Source organism: Scyliorhinus canicula, chromosome 1, assembly GCF_902713615.1.
Source record: "Scyliorhinus canicula chromosome 1, sScyCan1.1, whole genome shotgun sequence".
NCBI classification, from domain to species: Eukaryota; Metazoa; Chordata; class Chondrichthyes; order Carcharhiniformes; family Scyliorhinidae; genus Scyliorhinus; species Scyliorhinus canicula.
In genome coordinates this window covers 7264524-7280017 of record NC_052146.1, presented here as the reverse complement: position 1 = coordinate 7280017, position 15494 = coordinate 7264524, and the positions used below count along the sequence as shown (strand labels likewise).

Here is a 15494-nt window from a genome sequence, read left to right as displayed (position 1 = left end):
CAGAACAACTGTGAGGAGCAGATGTCGGAAATTCAGGGGCAGAACTCTGCACCATTCTATCCGGAAGGATGGAAATCTCCTGGTGTTCACATCTGTTCAACCAAACCTGTGACTAACATTGCCAACCCGCGAAGACCATGGTACCAACACCAATCCATAACATCCACCCTAAACACGCATGTGTGATCCCAGAAACAAACATTAAAAGTTGCTGCTTGTTCAACTTGATTCAACTTGTTTTTAGTGAGAAACTAAAAGAGGACAGTTCACCAGTTTGTGTGAGCTACCTGGAGAATTATGAGCAAGGCCAATGATTCACAAAAGCTGAATAATAAAATCATATTTGGTGTTTTTTAGTCAATTACAGGCTGTGAGCATTGCTGGTTAGGCCAGCATTTAGTGCCCATCCCTAGTTGCCCTTCAGAAGGTGGTGGGGATCTGTCTTCTTGAACCGCTGCAGTCCCTGAGGTGTAGGTACACCCACTGTGCTGTTAGGGAGGGATTTCCAAGATTTTGACTCGGTGACAGTGAAGGAACGGCGATATAGTCCCTAGTCAGGGGGGTGAGTGACTTGGAGGGGAACCTCCAGGTGGTGGGGTTCCCAGGTGTCTGCTGCTCTTGTCCTTCTAGATGGTCGAGGCCGTGGGTTTGGAAGGTGCTGCCTAAGGAACCTTGGTGAGTTGCTACAGTGCATCTTGTAAATGGTACACACGGCTGCCACTGTTCGTCGGTGGTGATAGAGGGTTTGACTTTGTGCACAGAGGAACAATCAAGCGGGGCTGCTTTGTCCTAGATGGTGTGGAGCTTCTTGAGTGTTGTTGGAGCTGCTCTCATCCAGGCAAGTGGAGAGTATTCCATTACACTCTTGACTTGTGCCTTGTAGATGGTGGACAGGCTTTGGGGAGTCAGGAGGTGAGTTACTCACCGCAAGATTCCTAGCCTTTGACCTGCCCTGGTAGCCACAGTATTAATGTGGCTAGTCCAGTTCAGTTTCTGATCAATGGTAACTCCCAGGATGTTGATTGTGGGAGATTCAGCGATGGTAATGCCATTGAATGTCAAGGGACGATGGTTAGATCCCTCTTGAGATGGTCATTGCCTGGCACTTCTGTGGTGCTAATGTAACTGGAAGGTGGTGTATGTATGCCTTGTGCTGAGGATTTAGTATTCCCCTATGGGTACATGGTCAACACCCCTGGATGGGGTGCCCAGGGCTTCACCGCATTCCTGGGCCATGGGCGACTTGCCCAGTTGGCCAGATTTTCCCTGCTTCCCTCTCCCTCGATATGGGCAGCACGTAGCACAGTGGGTAGCGTTGTTGCTTCATAGCTTCAGAGTCCCAGATTTGATTCCCGGCTTGGGTCACTGTGCGGAGTCTGCGTGTTCTCCCCGTGCCGGCATGGATTTCCTCCGGGTGCTCCGGTTTCCTCCCGGTGGCGGCGTGGGGCTTTTTCCAAGGGCCGGTGCAAACTCGATGGGCTGAATAGCCTCCTTCTGCACTGTAAATTCTATGATTCTATGATATTGCACCGTCACCATCTACACCTCCTCTAGACCCATCCAATTGTTTGTGACGGTCCTCATTTTCCCAGTTTTCCTGAAATGCTGTTGACCTTGAGCGTCATCTCTGTCCTCCCCCCCTCCCCCGCCTCCTCCCCCCTCCCCCCCTACCCCGCCTCCTCCCCCCTCCCCCCCTACCCCCCGCCCCCCCCTCTCCCCCGCCCCCTCCCCCCCTCCCCACCCCCCTCCCCCTCCTCCCCCCCCCCCCCCCCTGCCCCCCCTCCCCCCCCCCCCCCTCCCCCCCCTCCCCCTGCCCCCCCTCCCCCCCTCCCCCTGCCCCCCCTCCCCCCCCCCCCCCCCCCCCATTTTGCTTCTGTCGGCGGAAACATAGCGGCTGAATATTATCAAACAGCAAACATAAATTGGGAAATTAATTTGAGGAGCTTGTTGCAATTTGCCTTTTATTGATGAAAGACTGAGGGGAAAATAGCTGCTTGGAGCTTGCCATGAGATCAAGGAGTTACTTCTTTTGGACTGTTTGTGAAAAAGCTACACAATAAAAAGGCATTAGACAATCAGTGGAACATCTGCAGTTCAGTAATGCATCACTACCCTCAAGAAATGATAGAATGCTCCAATTGACTGCTCTTGACTCGGGTGCACGATTAATGTGTGCACAACAATCTTCAAACTCTATACTCTGTGCCTCCGGAAGCTCAGTTTCAAAGGGGGTGTGTGTAGTGGGTTGTTTATTACGATGTGGAATTAATGCAGGAATATAGCATCAGGAGGAGCCATTCAGCCGCTTGATCCTGTTCCTCCATCTAATGGCATCACAGATGATCTGTCACCTATCTCCATGTAGCTACCATTACTCATATCCTATAATCGCTTTGGTTAACAGAAATCTGTAAATCTCAGATTGAAATGAACAACTGACCGAGCATTAATTGCCATTTGCAGAAGGGAGTTTCAAACATCTCCCACCCATTGTTTAACCGAGAGATTCACTCCCTACCCAAGGCCAGGTCTGAGGCTTTCAATACAGGCGACCCTGACCTATATACGAAATCCAGGTACGACCTCCGCAAAGCCATCAGGGTTGCCAAGAGACAATACCAGACTAAGTTAGAGTCCCAGACTAACCACACGGACTCTCGTCGGTTGTGGCAAGGCTTAAACAGCATAACAAGCTACAAAGCAAAGCTGAGTAGAATCTCAGGTATCAGCGCACCCCTCCCTGATGAACTTAATGCATTTCACGCTCGATTCGAGCAGGAAACCATCAAAAGGCTGTTGATTGCCCCAGCAGCCCTGGACACACCCATAGCCACCGTCACAGCTTCCGACGTCAGATCGGCCTTCTTGAAAGTGAACCCGCAGAAAGCAACGGGCCGGACGGGGTCCCTGGTCGTGCACTCAGATCTTGCATGGGCCAGCTGCAGGGCGTTGCCACAGATACCCTAAATCTCTTGCTACTCCGTTCCAAGGTTCCACTTGCTTCAAAAAGACCACCATCATACCGGTGCCAAAGAAGAAAATGAAATGAAAATGAAAATCGCTTTATTGTCACGAGTAGGCTTCAATGAAGTTACTGTGAAAAGCCCCTAGTCGCCACATTCCGGTGCCTGTCCGGGGAGGCTGGTACGGGAATCGAACCGTGCTGCTGGCCTGCTTGGTCTGCTTTAAAAGCCAGCGATTTAGCTCAGTGAGCTAAACCAGCCCCTGTGAGCTAAACCAGGCAAAGTGCCAAAATGACTATCGTCCGGTGGCCTTGACATCGATTGTAATGAAGTGCTCCGAGAGGTTGGTCATGAAGCGCATCAACTCCATGTTCCCAGAATGCCTTGATGCACTGAAATTTGTATAACGCCACAACCGATCCACGACTGACACCATCTCCCTGGCCCGACACTCATCCCTCGAGCATCTCGACAACAAGGACTCCTACATCAGACTCCTATTTATTGACTATAGCTCCGCCTTCAACACCATAATCCCAGCCAAGCTCATATCAAAGCTCCAAAACCTAGGACTTGGCTCCTCACTCTGCAACTGGATCCTCGACTTTCTGACCCACAGACCACAATCAGTAAGAATAAACAACAACACCTCTTCCACAATAGTCCTTAATCCCGGGGCCCCACAAGGCGACGTACTTGGCCCCCGACTAAACTCCCTGTGCACAAAATTTGGCTCCAACTCCATCCACAAGTTGGATCTTGGCCGAAGCTATTGGCCATGATGTAGAGATGCCGGCGTTGGACTGGGGTGAGCGCGGTAAGAAGTCTTACAACAGCCGGTTAAAGTCCAACAGGTTTGTTTCAAACACTAGCTTTCGGAGCGCAGCTCCTTCATCAGGTGAATGAAGAGGTATGTTCCAGAAACATATATATGGACAAATTCAAAGATGCCAGACAATGCTTAGAATGAGAGCATTTGCAGGTAATCAAAACTTTACAGATCCAGAGATAGAGGTAACCCCAGGTTAAAGAGGTGTGAATTGTCTCAAGCCAGGCCAGTTGGTAGGATTTTGCAAGCCCAGGCCAGATGGTGGGGAATGAATGTAATGCGACAGGAATCCCAGGTCCCGGTTGAGGCTGCGCTCATGTGTGCGGAACTTGGCTATAAGTTTCTGCTCGGCGATTCTGCGTTGTCGCGCGTCCTGAAGGCCACCTTGGAGAACGCTTACCCGGAGGGCATTGAGCCTCTGATCTCCGTAACGTGTCAACAGTTTTGAAGACAGAAGTTGCCGCTTCACCCTGGCGAACACTTCCACTTGTGGCGCTTTCCACGCACATTTCTGGCTCTTTTTTCGAAGCGCGTGAAGCGACACCAACAAGGTAGCCAGATTCGGGATAAACTTGCCGGAATAGTTGACAACCTCAGCTCTGTCGCGTTCTCAGGTGTTGGGGCCTCCTTCACCGGGAGCAACCCATCCTTATCGACGCAGTATCGCAAATAGATGAATTCTTTCGCCCGGAAGACCCATTCGCCCTTTGTCAGGTGGACACCCATCAAAGCACCTGTTCCAGGTTAGCCAGGTGTTCCGTCTTGGTGGTTCCCGTAATAAGTACATCTACCAGGCAGAGTCACTCTGGGGAGCTCTTGGATGATGTTTTCCATCACCCACTGGAAAATGGCACCCACCTGCCGATGACACCCTGAATGGAATCCGGCTGTACTCGCACAGCCCCCTGCAGGTGTTGGCGGTCACGTATTTTCTAGATGCTGCATCGATCTCCTGCTGGAGGTACGATACCGTGGCTCACGTCCAGCTTTGTGAATGAGTCGCCTCCAGCTAACCTTGCGTACAGGTCCTCTACCTGTGGCATGGGGCACCTGTCCAGGCAGGGGGCCTCGTTGACGGTCACATTGTAATCGCCACACAGTCAAACGGACTTTTCTGACCTGTCAGAACCGGGACAAGTGGCATTGCCTACCTTGTGGACTGGACTAGGGGTTCGATGCCCAGGTTCTCTAGCCGGCTCAGCTTGTCATCCACCTTCGACAGCAGGGCATGTGGGGCTGGACTGGCCCTAAAATATATGGGCCAGGCCCCTGGGTCAACGTGGGTATTAGCCGTAGCTTCCTTTATCTTTCCCAAGCCGTCCTGGAAAACCGTCGGATTATATACAAAGCGCCAGCAGCCGATCGGAAGATTTGTTGCCGGTCGAAGTGGAGTGATTGTAACCAGCCAAGAGCAAGGAGACTGGGCCTGGGTCCTTGTACCACTACCTGTGGCAGCCGGACCGGCTGCTGTCTGTGGGTAACGGGGGTCACCGGGGTCCCAATGATGGTCAATGGTTCTCTGGTGCGTTTCACCAACTTGGCCTTAGTATCCAGGTGCAGGGTCCCCAGGCGGAGCTGATGGAATGTCTGCTGTCCAATAATTGAAACGGCAGCTCCTGTAGCGATTCCCGTATCCAACGAATACCATTAATTTGGAGCGTTATTCTCACTGGGGCTACTTTGGGGCCCTGATGCAGTTTAACTGCATGACGTTATCGAGTGGGGCAGTGTGCAGAGCCCTGGCCCGGGGTGCTTGTGTCACCTGGCCCAGGGCAACGCGTTCGCTGGCGATTCTGGTCGCCTCGACCACAGGTACAGCACTGTTGTGGGTACTCCTCATTGTCCTCTGGAGAGATGTCCTGTTGGGCTGTGGCGGCCCTTGGCCAGGGGCTGTTTTGGAGGGGACTGGGTCAGGTAAGTGCTATCCTTGGTGGAAGTCGCTCATTGGAATGAGGACCGGCCACCACTGTGCGTGTATATAGTCCATGGAACCCGAGAGATCCTGAACCCCCTTTCCCGTGTTCCCCCGGGAGAGCGACAACTCTATGGCCCGTTTCCGATCCAAGGCCAATTTTGATGCGACCAGGATCCGGAATCGCAGCCGTTCGTCTCCTAATCGGCAGTATAAAAACTCAGGAAGCCCGATCAGGTAACCCAAAAATAAGTTTAACATCGCCAGCAAAAGTAAACTCTGTAACGCATCTTATAGTCCCAAAGTGCCACCTGGGAATACTGCTCCAGACAGGGCCGGCTTTTATGATGCATTTTTGAGAGCCCCAGCTGATGGCCGGTGTCCACTAGCAGGGGAGCTCGTATTCCACGGGGAGATGAAGTGAGGTGTTCCCGTGGGTCTCATGAGGGTCATTACACTTGATGTGTGCCAATGAATGAGTGACCCTCTCTCAGCTGCCACCCTTTAATGGGTCCGCTACGACCCGCACCCATGGTGCGTTGCAGCTCCTTTTATTTACCAGTATGTAACCCATGCTTTACCCCACTGGCCCTCGACCATCTGACAAGTTCGCTAACGAGCTTAACCGGACAATGACGTAAATGGGTGGGTTGTCAGGTCCTACCAACACCTGTTCCTCGGCAAACTCACTGACAGTCTCGATGGAGTTATTAAACCAGCATTGATAGCCGGCAGCACGGCCTAACCACCTCTGTTCCTGCCCCCATATCTGGGTTAACATTCTGCCCCAGGTATCGTTCTGGCAAATCCTTCAAGGTCAGTATATCCTCCCTCAGCTGTGACTCAAAGCAATGAATTCTGGCTATCCAGCTGGAAGACAATCATTTTCGACGTGTATTCATTCAAATGTATTGAGTCGACAGGCAGTCTAAGCTCTGGCCTTCACTCGATGTTGTTGCTGAAAGTATTATTATTTCAGCTGTGTATCAAGCCTCCAGCACACCCTGAAGCACCAGACAATAAAGCATCTGTATCGCAGCTCAGTTGAAATCAATACATTATTTTCTTTGATGGGCTGTTTACAGAATGCTCACAATGCCACACCGTCAAACCTCAGCCTTTCACGTTCTGTGACTGACACCTTCGACAACCTCTCACATTTAACGGGACCCGCGCTCATTTTCTATTTCAAGTTCTACTCACGGCCCTGTCCCCATCCTTTCAAACTCCACTGACGTTATCTTCACCACCCTTTCAATGTCTGTGGATGACACCTTCACTAACCTTTCAAATTCAGCTGGACACACACTGACTGTCCTTTCAAGCTCTATTCACGTCACCTCCAACGGCCAACCCACCCAGTACATCATCACCACCCTTTCAATCTCCAGTGATAGTGCCTCTTGAATGTCCTCTCCCAGCATCTCAAGCCCCAGTGAAGATGTCTTTGCAGAATCTTGGCCATGAACTTGATCATTTCCATTATTTTTACACAAACAGAGGGCAGGTTCCCCGTTCCAGCAGCTAAGTGCCGGCTCGAAAGGAGAATCTGCGGGAGGTTCACGTCAGGAAAATCAACGCGAACCCCTCACCGATTTTGGTACCAATGAGGGGCTAGCTTTGGCGCCGCATCAAACGCCCGCGGATCGCACCAGAAATGGCCGGAGAATGGTCCCGGGCCGCGCATGCGCACGGCTGACGAACTGCTCCGGTCACGCCGTACAACATGGCACCGGCCGTGTGTGTAATCTAACCCGCAAACCGCGATGCCACAGCCCACCGTACTGCCCTATTGAGGGTGAGGGATGTAAGTGCTGAGGGAAACAATGTTGGTTTCAGGAACTGAAGCCTGGATTAAATTCCAAATGGAGGCCGATCGACATAATACCACCTACCCCGACTTCAAATTGCCTTGAACTCTGCCGGGCTCCCTCCTGGAGAGCAGTGAACTAGATCTACCGACCCCTCTGAAACAAAGGGTAATCCCTCCCTGAGTGACTCAATGACCCTTGAACCAAGATCGCAACAGGATTGGGATGTTTGTTTGAATTTACAGGAGAAGGGAATCACTCACACGAGGCAGCATTTATTACCCACCGCAATTTACTTTGGACTAATGATTTGCCAGGCCACTGCAGAAGGCAGTGTAGAGTTCACCATATTGCTGTGGGTCTGGAGTCAAATCACACCAGACTGGGTAAACTACTTTCGAACGGACCTGTTTTCTCTGGAAATTTTGTTATGGGCCAGGGTTTAGAGAACGCCAAAGTGCAGCATGGTAGCATTGTGGATAGCACAATTGCTTCACAGCTCCAGGGTCCCAGGTTCGATTCCCGGCTTGGGTTACTGTCTGTGCGGAGTCTGCACATCCTCCCCGTGTGTGCGTGGGTTTCCTCCGGGTGCTCCGGTTTCCTCCCACAGTCCAAAGATGTGCAGGTTAGGTGGATTGGCCATGATAAATTGCCCTTAGTGTTGGGTGGGGTTACTGGGTTATGGGGATAGGGTGGAGGTGTTGACCTTGGGTAGGGTGCTCTTTCCAAGAGCCGGTGCAGACTCGATGGGTCGAATGGCCTCCTTCTGCACTGTAAATTCTATGATAAAAAAAATCATGGAGTTCACCTGACCGGTAACTTTGAATAGATTGTGGTTATGGGGAACACACGGGCCTACTCTGCAGGTATGGTGCAACAGAGATCCACAGTACTTTAAAATTAAAACAATGTTTATTTATGAAACCAGTTAACACTTTATAAACCCACAGTAAATATCTTAACAACTATCAACACCAATAAATCCCCCAAAGAATACAGTACTCTCCAAGTAACTCTTAATCTTTCCTTGCAACATCCATAAGAGAAAAAGAACCCTCTTTACAGAAAGACATCAGGTTTAACTTCACTACTGAGAACAATTACCACTTTGAAATCACCAAATGAACATTCTTTAGCTTGCAGAGATTCATACACATCTTGCTGTGACTGCAGCTTCTCCAGATCTAAAACGAAACTAAACACACCCTGTAGCAAACAGCCCAAAGTGAAAGTAAAAGCTGACAGACAGCCCAGCTCCACCCACACTCTGACATCACTGATAAACACCCATTTCTTAAAGGCACATCCACTACAGCTATTTTATCAACCCTCATTTCTTAAAGGCACTCTCACATGACAATTTGAAGAATGAACCTTGATCCCATTGACTAGGCAGCACAGTGGGTGGAAGACTGGCCCCAACCTTTGTGGGGTGCATAATAAAAACTCTGAACCTTTCACTGCTGTCGAAACATTCCCAGGCTACTATAGAGGACCTTGTCCAACAATAACGCTCACCTCCAAGTTCAGAAGATCATGTTGTAGTGCACCCCCGCGTCATTCCTCACATTGCGATATCATCGCTGGGTCTGTCTGAGTGACTGTGCAATTTCACAATTTACTGACAGTAATTGACCAGCTAATTCGCCCAGTTTGCCCCCTCAGCTCACCCGCTACCCTGGATGAAAGCAGATTCCTGCGGATGCTGGAACACGAAACCAGAGAGAAAATGCTGGAAAATCTCAGCAGTTCTGGCAGCGTCTGGAGGGAGAGAAAAGAGCCAACGTTTCGAGTCCCGATGACCCTTTGTCAACTTTGTCAGCTTTGTCAAAGGGTCAACTGGACCTGCTGAGATTTTCCAGCATTTTCTTTTTGGTTTCACCCGCTACCCTCTTGTCTCCTGAGACAGGCAGTAAGTAAAAATAAAAAGGCACTTCGCTGCTTCATCCTCTTCCTCTTCTCGGGCGGTCCCTCAGGGTCGAGGGTGACTCGCTTCCACTCCGGGTGGTGGGTCCTGCAGTGGGTGAATAGTCCGATCCGGGAACCACAGACTCTGCCATATATTCGGCAGGTGGTATTTGATGAAGTGGGTGGGTGGGACGCTCTGGGTTCTACATAAGAACATAAGAACATGGGGCAGCACGGTAGCATGGTGGTTAGCATAAATGCTTCACAGCTCCAGGGTCCCAGGTTCGATTCCCGGCTGGGTCACTGTCTGTGCGGAGTCTGCACGTTCTCCCCGTGTCTGCGTGGGTTTCCTCCGGGTGCTCCGGTTTCCTCCCACAGTCCAAAGATGTGCGGGTTAGGTGGATTGGCCATGCTAAATTGCCCGTAGTGTCCTAAAATGTAAGGTTAAGGGGGGGGGGGGGGGGGGTTGTTGTTGGGTTACGGGTATAGGGTGGATACGTGGGTTTGAGTAGGGTGATCATTGTTCGGCGCAACATTGAGGGCCGAAGGGTCTGTTCTGTGCTGTACTGTTCTAAATAAGAACTAGGAGCAGAAGTAGACCGTCCGGCCCTTCGAGCCTGCTCCGCCATTCTATAAGATCATGCCCTCTTGTCCTACTTTCACCTACCAGTGGAAACGTCCTTTCTACTTCTATCTTATCCAGTCCCTTCAAAACGTTATATGTTTCTATTAGATTCCCCCTCAACCTTCTGAATCCCGCTGTTTACCCTTGGCCTCCGCGTGCTGCACCCTGCGACGCTCGTGGTGATTGGCCCCTTCACAAATGCTTCTTCTCCAACTTGTGGGTTCTAAGGTGAGAGATTCCCCACCTGTCGATAGGGATTTTGCATTAATTTAGGGAAGCTTTCAGAATGACCTTGTACTGTTTCCTCTGCCCTCCTCGTGATCATTTGCCACTGCGGAGCTCGGAGTAGACCATTTGTTTTGGGAGTCTTGTGTCAGGTTTGTGGACAATGCGGCCCGTCCATCACAGCTGGTCAGTGTGACCAGTGTCTCGATACTGGGGGTATTAACCTGGGAGAGGACCCTCACATTGGTACGCCTATCCTGGCGGTGAATTTGTCGGAGTTTGCAGAGGCAGCGTTGGTAATAATAATCGCTTATTGTCACAAGTCGGCGTCAATGAAGTCACTGTGAAAAGCCCCTAGTCGCCACATTCCGGCGCCTGTTCGTGGAGGCCGGTACGGGAATTGAACCCCGCGCTGCTGGCCTTGTTCTGCATTTCAAACCAGCTGTTTAGCCCACTGTGCCACACCAGCCCCTAGTGAAATCTCTCCAGGGGTTTGAGGTGTTTGCTGGACATTGTCCGTGTTTCTGATGCACACAGGAGGGCGGATACCACAGCTGCTCTGCAGGCCATGAGCTTGGTGCTGGGTCTGAGGTCTCCGTTTTCAAACACTTTGTTCCCCAGGCGTCCGAAGGCTGCACTGATGCACGAGTGTCGATGCTGGATTTCATCGTCAATGTCTGCTCGTACCGAGAGGAGGCTCCTGACGTCTGGGAAATGGTCCACATCGTCCTGGAGCTCACCGTGGATCTTGATGTTTGAGAGCCGTTTTGTGTAGCAGGAGCGGGCTGGTAGAGAACCTTTATTTTCCGGATGTTTAGTCTGAGGCCCATTCTCTGATATGCCTCAGTGAACACATTGACGATGGTTTGTCGCTCAGCCTCAGAATGTGCGCTCACACAGGCGTCGTCTGTGTACTGCAGCTTGATGACAGAGGCCGGGGTGGTCTAGGTTCTGGCTTGGAGACGTTGGAGGTTGAACAGTTTCCTGCCTATCCGGTAGGTTAGCTCCACTCCAGCGGGAGCTTCTGGGTGACGGGGTGGGGTGTTGCTGCAAGGAAGGTGGAGAAGAACATTGGTGTAATGACGCAGCCCTGTTTGACCCCAGTTTGCACACGTATTGGGCCTGTGGTGGTGCTGTTGGAGCGGATCACGGCTTGAATGTTATCGTGGATCAGGATGAGGAGCAAGTTAATCTCCCAGATCACACCAACATGTACAGTACTTGTTTTTGCACTGTACGCCTTTGATGATAAGTGGTTTGCAACGGCTTGAACACTCTTAATGTTTTGTTTTGGGTTTGGGGTCTAAATAGGGTTTCTTCAGGGCTTGCATCTTCCACTAAGAATGCTACCATGGGCTGTGATTTGTAAAAAAAACATTTTTGTTTATTCACAGATCTATACACATCTCAGTATTCTACACAAAGTTATACTCCGGCTTCCCATGTGGTCCTTGTCATGTGACATCGCATCAGCGGTTAGATAGAACAGTACAGCCCCTTCGGCCCTCGATGTTGTGCCGAGCAATGATCACCCTACTTAAACCCACGTAACCCGTATACCCGTAACCCAACAATCCCCCCATTAACCTTACACTACGGGCAATTTAGCATGGCCAATCCACCTAACCCGCACATCTTTGGACTGTGGGAGGAAACCGGAGCACCCGGAGGAAACCCACGCACACACAGGGAGGATGTGCAGACTCCGCACAGACAGTGACCCAGCCGGGAATCGAACCTGGGAACCTGGAGCTGTGAAGCATTGATGCTAACCACCATGCTACCGTGAGGCCCCCAAATTATATCAGTGCTCTGACGTTAACCCTTTACTCTCCATTTTCAGCCAATGGGCAGGTGGTCACTCCATCGAAGCAAGCTTTCAATCTGGGTCCCAGAGATGTAAAGGCCAGTACCGCACACCTGTCCCACCCGGGGAGTGACACCATTTGCAACTAACCCCCTTTAAATTGAGGGGTTCGCTTCAGGAATTATTTAAAAATTCATTCACGTGATGTGGGTGTCGCTGGAGCACTTAATGCCCATTGGTACAAATCGGAGGGACCTGCCGGACAACTTCAGGGACCATTCGGGAGTCAACTACATTGAAGTAACATCAACCTGGCCAGGTAGGGACGGCAGGTTTCCTTCCCCAAATCAAATCCGTGAACCAGGGTCCCGGGTTCGATTCCCAGCTTGGGTCACTGTCTGTGCGGAGTCTGCACCTTCTCCCTGTGTCTGCGTGGGTTTCCTCCGGGTGCTCCGGTTTCCTCCCACAAGTCCCGAAAGACGTGCTGTTAGGTGAATGGGACATTCTGAATTCTCCCACTCTGTATCCGAACAGGCGCCGGAATGTGGCGACTCGGGGCTTTTCACAGTAACTTCATTGCAGTGTTAATGTAAGCCTACTTGTGACACTAATAAAGATTATTATAATTATTATTATGACTGATTCAAGCATTTTTGCTCCAGTTTATTTAATGTGCCCAATAATCCATCAACCACAGTTTTGAATGTACTCAACAACCGAGCATTTACTCTCCTCAGCTTAGTCCCAAATGGACAACCTCTTATCCTGAAACACTGCCCCTGGCATTCGATTCCCCAGCGAAGGAGAGTGGAAGCTTCTTAGCACCTGCCCAGTTAAAACCTTTGTGATAAGCTGCACGGGACACACAGTGTGGGGGTGATTGTTTTCACCCTGCTCCGTGAGGAGTACGGGCTCCCCCCCCCCCCCCCCCCCCAGGAGGGGCGGGGTGGCTTAGCTGTACTTGTAAAGAAAGTCAGCCAGTCTGGAACCTTGGGCAGCACGGTAGCATTGTGGATAGCATAATTGCTTCACAGCTCCAGGGTCCCAGGTTCGATTCCGGCTTGGGTCACTGTCTGTGCGGAGTCTGCACATCCTCCCCGTGTCTGCGTGGGTTTCCTCCGGGTGCTCCGGTTTCCTCCCACAGTCCAAAGATGTGCAGGTTAGGTGGATTGGACATGATAAATTGCCCTTAGTATCCAAAATTGCCCTTAGTGTTGGGTGGGGTTACTGGGTTATGGGGATAGGCTGGAGGTGCTGACCTTGGGTAGGGTGCTCTTTCTAAGAGCCGGTGCAGACTTGATGGGCCGAATGGCCTCCTCCTGCACTGTAAATTCTATTAAAAAACCGACAGAGAAGAGAGAGAGTGAGAGAGAGAGAGTACCTCGTGAGGTTCTACTGGTGCTCATGTATATAATTGTTGTAAAATTTACTTTTGGTTACTTTGGACTCCCCAACCTTATTAAACCCTTGAAGATTTGTACACACTTCACTGAGATCACCTCTCAATCGTCTAAACCCCAGAGAGCATTGGCCCATTCCGCTCAATCTCTCTCACAGGGTAACATAACCCTCTTGTTCCAAGAATCCATCAAAATGTTGGAGGGAACCATCTTCGTCCTGGATGAGCAGGGCTTGGTGAGCTTTCAAGAGCCCACAGAGAGCTGAACAACCAGCGCACTTGCTCCATAACACCTCCACATTGCAAGCAAATAAATGGGCCTCCTGGCTCTGGAGGTAATCATTCTGAAGTGCCCCTTTTCACTGTTGTTTCGGTTCTACATTCACGTTCAGCGGATCTGCAACCTCGAGTGGATTTATTCCTACCAACAATCCAGTTCCATTTGCATTTCTGACGAAAGCTGTAACTGTTTTTCTTTCATTTGTTAACCATCCGTTTTCTTCTATCAGGAGGAAAGAGCGCTTTATTCCTCTTCTATCTCGAGAGCTCCCTCAGAGCGATGTTTCCCAACTCTTATTCAAAGCCAACTGCTCAAACCAGCTGCCTTTGTTACACTCCCGCACTTAACTGCCTCTAATTAAACGGTCAAGGGACCAGAACACTTAGTTGCCATGGAGACCCCAGCAGCCGAGGCCCTGGACGGAGGCTCCGGTTGCCAAGGGGAATGGAATGAACGTTTATCAGGGTTATCCAACACTTGGCTTATCCTGGCACAGGTTTATTTTCTGGAGCCAGCTTCTGTCACTTGCTCCTTCGTTGCATCTGCTCCCTTTGGCCAACACAGATATTTGCCATTTTCTCTTTTCATTTCACCTCTTACTCTGCTGGATTTTACACTTGCTTTGTGCTGTTTCAACTTCTGTTTGTTAACAGTTCAGCCGGCTGGCAGTCTGTTGACAAGTGACCCGAGGAAGTGCCCTTTCCCCGCTCTCCCCGTGTCTGCGTGGGTTTCCTCCGGGTGCCCCGGTTTCCTCCCGCAGTCCAAAGACGTGCAGGTTAGGTGGACTGGCCGTGCTAAATTGCCCCTTGACGTCCAAGGTGGGGCCACAGGGTTGCGGGCCGGGGCAGGGCGCTCTTTATTGCCGGCAGCGCACTCACGCCCACGGATTTCCCGACGGCGTGGGGGTGCCCACAATGGGAAACCCCATTGGCCGGCGGCCGGGACAGAGAATCTCACTGTCGGCGGGGGCGCACCGCGTCCGGCGGAGAACCCCGCCCCTAAATTCTAATCTTGGTTTTATACAGTTCCAACAGATTTTCAGAGCTGTAACACCTTTATAGTACTACAGGATCATTACTATCCATTAAGGACAGCGGGACATTGGGAAACTTTCGTCCAATCATTCAACTGAAAGAAGGTGTTGTGAAAACCCAAACTGTAATCGTGCTGGAGAACGCGGCAGTTGCAATATAAATCCAAAATACTTCAGAAATTAAGTAAATTCCTGATTGGAATGTCCGTGACAAACTGTGAATGGGTTCTGTATCCCTACTGAAAGAAAGAGAACCTGCAAAAGTTACATTCATATGGAACCTTCCACAAAAGTAGGACATCCCAAATGTAAATTTTGGACAGGACACGGCGGAAAATTCAGATACCAGTGAATCGATGATTCACTGGGAAGAGCTCATCCCAGAACCTAGAGTGTAGACCGGGTTTGCGAGCTCCAACATAGAACATAGAACATAGAACAGTACAGCACAGAACAGGCCCTTCGGCCCTCAATGTTGTGCCGAGCAATGATCACCTTACTCAAACCCACGTATCCACCCTATACCCGTAACCCAACAATCCCCCCATTAACCTTACACTACGGGCAATTTAGCATGGCCAATCCACCTAACCCGCACATCTTTGGACATCTCACGTTGGAACACATGCTCAGGGTGCATCAAGCCTTTAACAGTGCTTTCACCAACAATGATTACTGTTTTCTGTTAATGTAATAAAACGC

General features: G+C 50.7%; 1 protein-coding gene across 1 annotated transcript in view; it reads right to left on the bottom strand.

Moving 5' to 3' along the window:
- galnt9 (polypeptide N-acetylgalactosaminyltransferase 9) overlaps positions 1 to 15494 on the bottom strand; it is a 423545-nt gene that overhangs the window by 246317 nt on the left and 161734 nt on the right. The gene's annotated exons all lie outside the window — the stretch shown is intronic.